This window comes from Heliangelus exortis, chromosome 5, assembly GCF_036169615.1.
Source record: "Heliangelus exortis chromosome 5, bHelExo1.hap1, whole genome shotgun sequence".
Taxonomy (NCBI): Eukaryota; Metazoa; Chordata; class Aves; order Apodiformes; family Trochilidae; genus Heliangelus; species Heliangelus exortis.
This window is the reverse complement of record NC_092426.1, coordinates 20,256,223-20,268,593: the sequence shown is the minus strand read 5'-3', so window position 1 is coordinate 20,268,593 and position 12,371 is coordinate 20,256,223. Positions and strand designations below refer to the sequence as shown.

The following is a 12,371-nucleotide window of genomic DNA, read 5'->3' as shown; positions in this document are numbered from 1 at the left end:
AAAAGTACAGATGTGACAAAGAAAAACATGAGGAACATGAAGCAGTTTCATAAAATGTGCTCTTGCCACTTCCTATACTATGAAACAGGTATCCCAGCTCTTTTATTACCACCTTCTCACTCATTCTGCTTTCTCACGTAGTGCTCTCCTGCAGTCAACAGAAAATCAGGAGTAACATATTATGCATTGTTTTTTCAGCAGATCACCAAAAATCAGAGATGAAATCTAGTTCTGTGTTCCAAAGAAGCCAAAACACCGAACTGTGAACAGAAGGCATGAAGATGTGACATGGGTGCTGCCTTTCTCTGAAGCCTCAGGCATCCAGGAGTAACTTGAGGGATCGTTGTTTGAAATTTTGCAATCATTGGTATTGAGTAAGATGCAAAACTGTATCAAGTGGGGTGGGAGAAGAGAGTATTAATTCTTTATTCACACACAGAATCACAAAGTTAGAGGTTAGAAGGGACCTCAAATGATCATCTCGTCCAACTCCCCTGCCAGAGCACGGTCACCTACAGGAGGTCACACAGGAATGGGTCCAGCTGGGTTTTGAATGTCTCCAGAGAAGGAGACTCCACAACCTGACTGGGCAGCCTGTTCCAGTGCTCTGTCACCCTCACAGTGAAAAAAATCTCATGCCTTTACCACAGACAAGTGGACATATGGGAAGAAAAGATGAAAAGGTGATGCTGAGTTAATGAGAGAAGTAACCACATATGATATAAATCTCTGAATAGCTGGTCATTTCAAGGAGAAAAGAGTAAGTCTGAACAGTTAATTTTTCTAAGTCCACTATAGTAAGCCAGATTAACAACCACCCAATACAGCCATCAGCTGAATTTTGGTGCCTTGAACTCTGGGTATTTCATCACCCTAACTCATCGTGTAATAGGGAAACTGAGAAGTGAAGATATTTACTTCCTAATGCTTCTAGAAACTCAATTTTCAGGCTCTCACCAGAAGCTAATTTAAAAAGATGAGATGAAAACTACAATTTTTTCCAATTCATCCTTAGACATTAATTTTCTTTTCATTTGGATGAACCTTTGTTTGGTTGCTGGATAGAGATTTTTCTATACCTTCCCCAACACTAGACCAGTTAAGCCTAACTTTTTCTAGCTCTTAAGAAGAGTGAGGATGGGACATTCTGTGAATTCTTTCAAGCATGAAATCTGCAGCACGATTAAAATCTCCTGCTGCTGTTTAAAAAAACCCAACACCCACATGGACAGGTTTAGCTCCCCCAGAAGCACTGCAAACAGTTTTTAAATGCATTAGAGTTTCCACCAAAAGCAGGTGCACATGTATTTATAAAAGCACAGCTGAGTCCTGCTGGTCCTGCTACTTCAACATTGAGCAGTTTTCCCTTTACAGCCTTTAGAATAGGAAGACTCAGCATTTCTGCTTTTGTGAGAATAAACCTGTGTCATGCCTAGACTGCTACATCTTTTCAGCTGCTCTACCACAGGTATTCACACTGTGGGTAAGAATATCTCCTGGGGGAAAAAAAAATTGCTTAAGAAACATTAACACCACTGCTCATCTGGATAGATGCAGTCACGGAAACAGGTGTGAGAAAGGGCAAAATGAATCCTCTTATCTGGGCTTCCTGATGATTGAAATAATCAAACAATCAATCAAAATCCTGATGATTGAAGCAATCCTGATATTGAAACAGCTGTGTGTCCTATTAGAGCTCTGTGCTCAACCTTTCTCACTGGGCATGAACGTGTTCCTCAGGTCCGAGAAGGATGTCATACAAGACCAGTCTGTGTCACATTTCTGCTCTTCTGTCAACATTCTGTTGCAGAGAGACAGGGTGAACCCCTTGCACCCATTCATGATTCCTTCCTTGGAAGTGAGCAAACATTTCTACAGGCAAAGATGCTTTTATAAATCCTCGTTTCTAAAATAGTTACAACCAATTCTTTCAATACCGGGAAGAACCAATCTGGAGGTTACCAAAAGGCACTAGTTAATGGGTTCACCTTGCATTTTAAGTGGACTTGTGGTGGCAGTTCTGCAGAGCTCTAGTTTTTTCCAGTTGGCACTTGCAGTGAGCTCCAATTTCAGATATCATTGTTTTCTTTAAATCTCATCATCACATGTTTGCCTGTGCTCTTGGCTGTCAACAAACACATCAAGGGAACCTTACCAGAACCAAATTTCTTAACTCAAGAAATCATAAAAGCTTTTTTTTCACTGTGACCTTACCTGTAAGTTACAGCTGTCCATATACATCAGTGCTTCACAGGACTCTTTCTGACGCTTAGGAAATAATTTTTCTAGATACAAACTTCAGTTACACATGGCTTGCTTTTGATTCACAAATCTTTTGATCTGATGACATGTTCTTGCTTGGATGTCATGCTGCAGGGTTGAATTCAGCTCAGAATCTGAGGTATATATAAACCCGAGACCAAAGAGACCTATTTTGTTCCATCTGCTTATCTTACTACTAAGGCTGAGTCATGCTCCATGGCAGATTTACTATTAACTACTCATCCTATATTTGTGCCAAAAAGTCTCAGAACTGGGGCTTTACTGTGCTGTGCACTACACAAGCAGATGGGCAGTCCTTATCCAGGAGGCATAAAAAAGCAACAGTCAGTGCTCCCAAGTACTGTCCTTGTCTTTCTTCTGTCAGTAGTGAAATAATAGTGGAACGTACTGCTGGATCACAAGAGGTTTCTCACTCCTCTCCCTTCCCAGAAAAAAATTCAGAGATTCGTCATGTCTGAAGGGCAGACTGTAGAACAGCAGCTGTTGTTGCAAAGGCAGAGGTTATACAAGACTCCATGTAACAAGCAAAAAAGGACCTCATCTGCAAGAAAAAGGTATCAAAATAACAATTATTAAAAAAAATCATGTACACAGTAGACTGTTTTGTATATAAAGAAGAGCCATAGTGCAGTAAAGGTCCTCATACTCTGAAGATCTCTCTTAGAGATACAGCTTTTAGAACATAACAACGGGTGACAATATTGTCATTAAGCATCAGTTTCAGTATCTGCCATGACAGTATCTTTAAGACTTGTACATGCTGTGCTTGTATTCTGCATGGTATGTTTAACTTTGAGGATATTATATCCTACTCAGCTATCGGAGAAATAATAGCTGAAATCAGTGCTCTTTACACAAACAGAGACTTTGCAAGCACAATGTTTTCTAAGGGCAGTAGCTACTGGAAAGAAGAATTAAATAAAGAATTAGATTAAAAGAGAGAATGCAGGGAAAAGATCAAATTTCTGACTTGAATTTGTCATGCTGCTTCATACTAAAAGTTTATTCATTCTCAGTGGAGAGTTAATGTTTTCTTAGCCAAATTCTCACCAACTGCTTCTAAAAAGCTGCTCCCTCACCCCCTCCTATCAAGAACACATGTAAGGCCATGCCTTCTGCACCAAAGTTTTAACATGGACTCCATTATAACACTTGCAGCCTGGGAAAGCCATTGCAGAAGTAACAAGTTACACTGCAAAAAACTGTGAAACTGGGGAAAGAGCAAAAGCAAGTGTCTTCATTCCTCTCTCTTGTGTACAGCTTCCTTCTCACTGTCACACCACTGAGAGAGAGAAGGAGAGATGAAGTGCAATTAAAAAAAAAAAAGAAACAACAAAACAACTGAATTAAGAAGGAGCTAAAATGGGGGGGAGAAAGATAAACAGAGGAGAATTTTGTTACTTGGAAAGACACATATGGGAAACGGACACAGCAGAAACAGATGTTGATATATAACATCCTCTCATCATGATGCAACTGGCTAAACCTCACCAGAGGTCATGCAGCGTAGGAAGAGTTTTCATTTTCATTTGGAGAAAGATAAAGGTCACCACTGAAACAAACTAGCTGCAGGAAACTTTCCTGTCTGTGTTCCTTTTGCCAAATCATATTTAAAATGAGGCCTGGCTCTGTTAGTGAGGCCTGGATCTTGTTTAAGGGTGGGACCTGAAACTCTTGTCTTGTTTTTTTGTGGAGCCTTAAAAGAAGCAAATGGCTGTTTGGGATTTTTTGTTTGTTTGTTTTCATGCAAAGCCTTTCTGCATGCTTGCTGGCATTTTTGAGGAATATGGCATGACTGGGGAAACTGAGTAGACCTTCTGCATGCAGGCAGCTCAAAAAGGCTGAACTGAGGGATAGATCAGAGCCAGCAGGTACAACAGCCTTGTCCAGGAGCAATGGGAGCTCTACTGATGGGACAGGGCTCCTGCAGGTTGACATAAAACCAGGGTAGAGTAGTTGCCTTAACAAGCGAGAAATTTACTCAAGAAGTTTCCCAGCTTTAAATGACTCCAGAGATTTTTACTGACTTTTTTAGGCAAACCTTCCTGCCACATAAACCTCACTGCTGCAAACTTATCCACCTCCTTAAGGTGTAACCTGAAAAGATAATGACAACTCAATTATGTATAGTGTGCCTTTTAGAAGTGGTCCTTACATATTCTCCAGAATGTAAGGGTGGGAGGGAGAACTACATTGTGGGTGTTTTGAAATGGAAGATAACCAGTAGAATTTTGCCTGACAGTAAAAAGTTTCAGAAAAAATTTAGTTATGAAAAAGTCGAATTATGCAACAATCCTGAGTGTGACCCTAGGCAAATGTTGAATTTATATGTATAAGGCTGTATTAAACAGGAAGTGATTTTAGCTTATGACAGCCTGAAAAAGGCTAAGAATAAAGGGCTACAAAATACCATCTTTTTTGTTTATTTTAATGTTTTGGTCTTCTGTAAATACTTCAGGACAAGTTTTACTGTCTGTATCAAATTGCAGAAATGTATGAGATGCAAACACAGTGAGCCAGGCCCAGAGCTATAATATAAAGAATGATCATGTTTTCTCATTAAAATAATTTACTCTTTACTGCTATTGTTTTAGAAGCATGCTGGATCAGTGAATTTATAGACTTACTCTCAGAACATTTTCAGGTTGTAACAACCCAACTTTCTCCTAATGTCCATTCATGCAAGTCTAGCGCAATTGGTTTTAGTGTTTTTAAACAGAGCATGTGTTGGAAAACTGAATTTATGTTCACATATTTAGTGCCACGGCTCAAGTGCAGAAGTATTTCTGAGCAATTCTAGGGAGATGTAAATCAACATACACTCTTCTCTTTCTTACCCTTCATGTATCTATTACAGAGACATAAATCCCCTAAATAGGTACACATTTCTAACTTAGAATTGCCAAACCAAACACAGCCCTGAGTGGAGCTTGAGTTCAGTGACACAGCAACATCATCCCTGCACACCCCAGACTGTCAGCAGAATGACCTCTTAACTACCTTGTGAGCTTATATTGACATGCTCAGTGCAATCCACTTACTGATCTGCAATTAATGGCACTGCTGTAGCATTAAGAGAATACAAAGAGGAGGTCAGAAGACTTCAGGGGACTTTACTTAAAACTTATCTGTTCTTTGTTCAGCTTGGGTTGGAAGGGACCTTAAAAATCATCCAGCTCCAACCCCCCCTGCCATGGGCAGGGACACCTCCCACTAGACCAGGTTGTGCAAAGACTCATCCAACACGGCCTTGAACATTCCCAGGGATGAGCCATCCATAACTTCTCTCACCACCTTCACACTAAAGAATCTCTTCCTAAAATCCAAACATTTCTTCCTAATATCTAAATCTACCCTGTTTCAATTTAAAGCCATTCCTTCTTGACCTCTCACTACATGTCCATGTAAAAAGTACACACACACACACACACATACACACACACACACACACAGAGCTTTTCTGTGGCCCCCTACCTCCCCTTTCAGGTACTGGAAGGCTGCTGTGGTTTCCTCAGAGCCTCCTCTTCTTCAGGCTGAACAACCCCAACTTTCTCAGCCTGTCTTCATAGAAGAGTATTTCATAGAATTTGCTTCCCTGTACAAGATACCTTTGTGCCATAGTTGTCCCTACTCAGTGGGGACTGTGTATTACAAAGCATAAAAAGAAATTTTAAAATATACTCAAGACAAGTTCCTGGGAAAATCTCTAGTGTTAAAGGACATGCTGTGTGTTTGCTGAGGGTGTGGGGGTTGGAAATTACACAACAATGGACTAAGCAAGAGGTAACAAACAGAAAACAAGATTCTGTTTTTAGTAAGTTGTTAAACTTTCCATTTACTCTCAGTGTAAAAAATAATTGTTTTGGGTTTTTTATAATATAATAATAATTTGTATTTATTTATTTTTAATCAATGACAAAAGAAAAATAAGTTTCTGTAAGAAAATACAATGTGTGTCAATTCTGCAGTCATTAGCAGCAAAATTGGAAAAATAATTACATAATTGCTTGGAATTTCCAAGTGTATTCCATGAAAAATTGAAGTACCATCATTAGATCAGACAATGTGAAAGACAGTCCACTGAGATGGTAACATGTTCACTGTAATTTTTCTCTAATAGAGGGTCCTTGTCCCAAATTAAAAAGAAAATTCTCTGACACAATGAGTGCCATCCATATCTGTCTAAATGAAACAAATGGCAATGACTGAGGAAGGTAGAGCTTCCTAGGGATGACTTGGAAAGAGGTGTTTGTGTCTTCTTTGGCAGCTCTATCAATCAGAAGATTTTCTTTAAAAAGAAATTAATTACCTTGCTGGAATTCAAGAAAGTAGTCTGCTTCTCCCCTACTTCTCCCCTGTGTTTGCTTTCTCTCAGGCTACAAATGAATAGTTTACTACAAAGAAGACAAATCCTAATTGGAATACTCATTCTGCAGTAGCTATTTTTTGTTTAGCTAATGACAATCATAATATTAACATTAAATATAAAAAATAAGGAAGCACTGAGCAGGTAAGAAGAAAGATGAATAAAGTTAGCAAATGTTAACAAGAGCCACAAGTCAAATATCAAAGTCAGATTTCCTACTGAGCTTTCTAAACGAAAAAGTGCCTGGGGCTTTAGGACTGTAGAGGCTGTTTTCTACTTGTTTCTGAATGTTGATACTGCATGTAAGAAATACTTAAAATTATTTGGTGAATTATTTGGTGACATTACTGGCAAATATGTGTTAATATCTAATACGTCTAGTGACCAAAGTCATGATAATACACCAAGTGCATTTTTAAAAAATTAAATCCATGAGAATCAGAAACAAAAGCATTTCTAAGAGGGTAACTGGAACCGAATTATAACAATAGAATAATACAGCAGAGTGTGTCCAAGAGCAAAGCCCAACCAGAGAAAAAATGAAGAGGAAGAAACCAGATTAAAAGTCCATATAACAATAATTTTATATAGTATTATGAGCCAAGTTCATCTCTGGAGTTCCATGAGTGTTGAATTTGGCTTTAAGTAGGATTCTTATTTATGGGGAATTCAGCTGATGAGAAAGAACTGTAACAGTACCATTTTTTAATGAAAGCTAACATCATTCAAAAATCAAGGCTTCAGAATATTATCTGTCTGCATCCAAATGTTCATTTTTGTTGGATTCAGGCAATAGGAGAATCTACTTCATTTCATAATGGATATGCACACATACACGATTGCTGGGCTAATTGTTTATGTAAAAGCACCACAGGAGCAACAAATCACATATAGGAGATATCTATTCCCTAAGTATTCACGTGCTTCTAGATACAGTGCTGTATGGAGAACAAGAATATTTCCTGGATTATTTGATGCTTTTACACCTAAGAAGCGTTATACTTCGGTGTCTGCCTATCAAGGTACATGGAAGTTTATCCCATCATCAGGATGTATGTGCACACATGCTTTTGTCTCTTACTCCTCCACCCCTAAAGAAAGGGTCTCATGCTTCTACTATGCTTCTACTTTAATATGAAGCTACTTTTTGATCTAAGACAGAATACAAGCAAAGCTACTATAAACATATAAATAACCATAGGGCTTATAAATGTTTAAGTACTCAGACTTGCTCTTTTTTGTCCCCAGAGTACCTCAGAGAACGAGGCCTAGCACTACCAGGTGATACTGCAACACAAATAGAAGAGGATAGACATGTCAAACACACCAGTTTACCTCAAAAACCTACAAGGAAAATTTACAGCCTTCATATAGTTAAAATTTTCATCTGTAGAGAAAAAACAGTGCTAGAAATCCAGACATAACTTTGTAATCACTTTTGGTTATGTAGGACATGCAGTGGACAAGGGTGAAGACAAGGGAGAGGAAGAACACAGCACCCGCACTGTAGGGAGCTTTCAGTGGGGATCCCCAGCATCTAAAGGGATTAGAGCCACTATTGCATATAAGTAGGTCCACATTTTACTCACTTAATCAAAGAACTGGAAGACCAGCAATGAGAAAACAGAATGGTAAAAAGCCTCTCTCTCCCTTAGAGGAGATTCCTTGGATGTGCAGAAGACGACTGCAGAAAAGCCCTTTCAGCAGCAGCTTGTGTCCTGACTCAAACTTCCAATAAGCTGGCTCCTCATCTCTTGCCTGGAAACAATCCCATCCCAGAGACAGACAACCCTGTATCACGTGATCCCTTTTATTCCCACTATTAAGTATGTTTCAGTCTTGGTGGAGTAAGTTTTTCCTCAGAATTTCCACTCAGACAAGACTGAGCATGCTCACAGCCACTACAATACTCACAGCCATCAGTGCTGGCCAGCTGCAGTAAATCCTGCCCTATTCATTCAGCTTATTATTGGAATAAAGCATCAACTTCACTCTTTGCTCCTCAAGTGTATAATTACAAGTCAACCACGGGTCACACTGTTACCATAACACCAAAGAACAAAGAGCCTGATAAGAGCCAGCAGAACGACTCACACTGATTTTGACGGGATTTGCCTCAAGCCTTCAATAACTAACATATTGGAAAACTAGATGCAAGCCACAAGGTTAAAACACACGAGGAGAAAACAGGAGAATGTCTGCATCTCAGACAGTTGCTTAGTAAGCCATTTGCTTGTTGATATTTCAGTCTCCATCAGAAACAGAGGGGCAGAGGTATGGTGTACTACTTCATGGAGCTGTTAAAAGGCTTTATTCACACTGATGATGCATTTTGTGGAGCTCAAAGGAATGGCACTGATGAGTAATAAGAATAGCAAAAGAAAAATAAAGCTTCATGAGGGCCTTCCTCTTTCAGTTTTTCACTCAGTGAAACTGCTAAAGGCAGTCTCAGTTGCTCTTTATTAAAGGTCTCAGTGTGGGCATCGGAGCATATTTCTGGTGACCAGCAAATTGAAAAGAGCTCTAACACAGTCATAAGCAATGGTGAAATTGTCAGGCAGAGGCTGCCTTCCCTATCGTATCATCTAAAAACATTAGAGAGGGACCCCTCAGCCATCCAAAACCAGTCAGGCAACTAGCTCATCAGCAACAGAATGAATGACAGCATATATAATTTACTTGTGGTTATGTATTGATATGAGATTAACTTTTACCTTATGGATTTTAAGCCACAGAGGTGATTCAATTTTCCCAGCAACAGCTTTCAGAGTAGATAACAGCAAGCTGCAGTAGAAGTAAATTAGGGTCTAAATGAGTTGCTTTAGCGAACTTTATGCTTTGTGCTAGTGTATGTGCACAAGTTTGCAAATGGACTACCTAATCCTTTTTTTTTTTACTGTCTGGTACTCCCTTGTGGCTCTGGAAACCAGTATTTTTTTATACATTGTATTCTTGGTATCCAGCATAGTTTTCAAGTTCTTGAGAAAAGCTCTCTTCTCCAATTCTCCACATTACATCACTTTCCAAACATTTAAAAATAAGAATTTTAAAACAGGAAGTTGAAGGTGCAATCTTTGTGCTGGCTTGACCACAAATAAAAATGAGAAAGTATTGGAAAATCATGCTTTTCATCAAGCCATGGAAAACAGATGAAGGTCAAATCACAGCTATCATAGCTGGAAATTCTTTCAGACATCCTGCAAAGGCAATACATGATTAAATGTTGTGGTTTCTGGCTGTTTTTTCACTCTGGAAAGAGATGTGACCAGTCCTGGGTATACATGGACAGGAAAAGGAATATAGCTCTGCAGTGGCATTCAGTCATCTGTGATCAATCCATTCACATGCTCTTCCTTGAGATTTATTGGATATTTTAGCAGATCTGCTGAAGCCTTGAAGGTGGAAGAAGGGACCCTACCTTTTAGTCCTTACTGCCACCAGCATGGTGCCACCCACTCCCTTGGAGCTTTTCTGATGCTTTCAAGAGATGTTGCATTCTGTGGACTTCAAAAACTCAGTGTGTGGCTGTGCATGTCGCCCTTTTTCCTGGGGTCTTGTAGTAAAGCCTCACATTTTCTTGTGTCCTTCCTCTTTTCAAATACATCCATTCTGTGACCTACTTTAACATTGTCTGCTCCATAACCCTACTGCTAGTTATAGACAGGCTACATAAAACCCTTGTGTGCCACTTTGACAGAGGAAAAACTGCTAATACATAAAACAGAGGAGCTTTGGGGCAAAGCTGAAGAGCCTAACCTATAGATGTTTATGCTTAAGCTTCCTATACATTTTATACCCAAATCTCTGTCTTCCTCTTTTCCCCCTCTTGTTTACTAATGACATTTCATTGAACTAGAATAAACTATAAGATGGACTATAAAAGATGGAGTTATGTTTGGCATTATTCATATTTAGCAAATATTCAAAACAACCTATTTGCTCTTTTGTGCATCATCTCTGGAGATGAGTATTTTGTCACTTCTAGGAGTGGGGGCATACATACTAAAGAAAATATTGCATTTGTGTTGCCAGACCAGCTGGCTAAGCAATTCTAAATAGAGAAAATTAAGGGATGAACACCAAATGAAATTATTATAAATAAATTCTTCCTAACACTGAAAATATTACAGCCATGAAAACCTGCTATACTGGAACAAGGTTTAAAAATTAAGTAACAACCTTTGTCATTGTCACTTCAATATTACACAACTGGCTCAGCCAGCTCAGCAAATCTGTGGGAGACTTTGAGCAGTTACAGTTACTGTGGACAATACTAACTACACAGCTGGCAATCTCCTAAAGACAGACTCCTCAAAGTCTGACTTTAGCTCTGGTGGCCCAAGTCCTTACTGATCCAACAAAAATAAAATAATAAATAAATAAATAAATAAAATTAGTATCTCACCTTCACCATGTACTTTCATTCCAGATAGTTACCACTTCACTGGAAGAACTACACCTAAATGGTATCAGATAGCATGAGGGTATCTGTTACAAGGCCCAGCAGCAGGACCTCTGGGGTACCACCACTCATGGAAATCAAATTCATTTCACAGTGGCAGAAGCATTCCAGCTGCAAGACTAGGTTTATTTGTTTATTTTCACAACTCTCACAAAGGAAATCCATGAAATTCTGTATTGGAGGGAAAACTTTGCCAAGATCTAGCTACAAAAAAAGAACCAAAAAAACAACCAAAACTCTCCAGACTGTGTGTGGCCTCATTCTCAGTGGTGCCATTGTTCATTAGATGTAACTAAGGAGGAGGCTGAGGTCCATAAAAAGCCAATACATTTCTCTTATCCTGGGGCCACTTCTTTGCCAGCCCAGCCCGTCCATAGATGAAAGTAATCCAGCAATCCAAGAGCTGCTCTAATCTATACCAGCTGCTTCACCAAAGCCCAGTGTCAGTCAGGAACTGCTGCAGCACAACCCAGCCAGGTTCCCTTCTCCATCTCCCCCACCATAATCTCCACACTTACGGCTGTGAAATCTCATCATGTAGGAAGACAACATGCATCAGGTAGCTGTGCATAAAAGGATCACTCTGCCAAGGAAACCTGGCTGCTTCTCATTCTCCTCTTAACAAAGCATCAGGGAGAAGGGAATGAAAGGGAGACCATTCCAAAATCTCTGTGCATATCCAATATGTTTATTGTTACCCATGGCTCCAGCTCACAGTGTTCTTTCTCAGAAGCCTGCAGAAATTGCCCCCTCATGGCTAACAAGAACATGTCCCATCAAAAGTCATCATGAACCATTGTCCTCTAGGTATTCTAGTTGCTGAGGATCTCAGGATTTATGCGAGTCATGAACTCACAGTATGACTTAAAATTTTAAAAATCTGTGTGCTAGTTTAGCACAACTAAACAAATAGAAATGGTTTACTTTATTCCAAAGCTGGTTTTGGACCGCAGCTGTGAGGTGCTTCAACTCTGCAAAAACCTCTCCTTGGAAGTAGGGGAGCAGGGAGGGATGGGCAAAGCCTTTCTCTGGTAGCCAAGTGCTGACATTTTGGAAGCCCAGTGGCAGTAAATTTGTTGTTTCCTGCTTACAGATCTGAGCATGCAAATCCACATAGCTCTCAGGATTCATATCTCCCTGCCTCTTCAATTTACAACTTCAGCTTGGTAGCATGCTTGTTACAAGGGAAAAAAAAAAAAGAGAAACTATGGAAAGAGAAGGGAAGACAAGACGCCACCAAGCATGATGAAATTTTAGTCA

At 39.5% G+C, this 12,371-nt stretch overlaps 1 protein-coding gene across 4 annotated transcripts in view; it reads right to left on the bottom strand.

Annotated features, from left to right (window-relative positions):
* DIO2 (iodothyronine deiodinase 2) overlaps positions 1-2,466 on the bottom strand; it is a 73,156-nt gene extending 70,690 nt beyond the window's left edge. For 3 of the 4 annotated variants that reach the window (XM_071745849.1, XM_071745851.1, XM_071745850.1), the window contains exon 1: positions 2,215-2,443. The gene's annotated coding sequence lies outside the window, so the exon portion shown is untranslated. Of the gene's footprint in view, positions 1-2,214 lie in introns of all 4 variants that reach the window. The other variant, XM_071745847.1, reaches the window with a different exon arrangement.
* Positions 2,467-12,371: the final 9,905 nt, after the last annotated feature.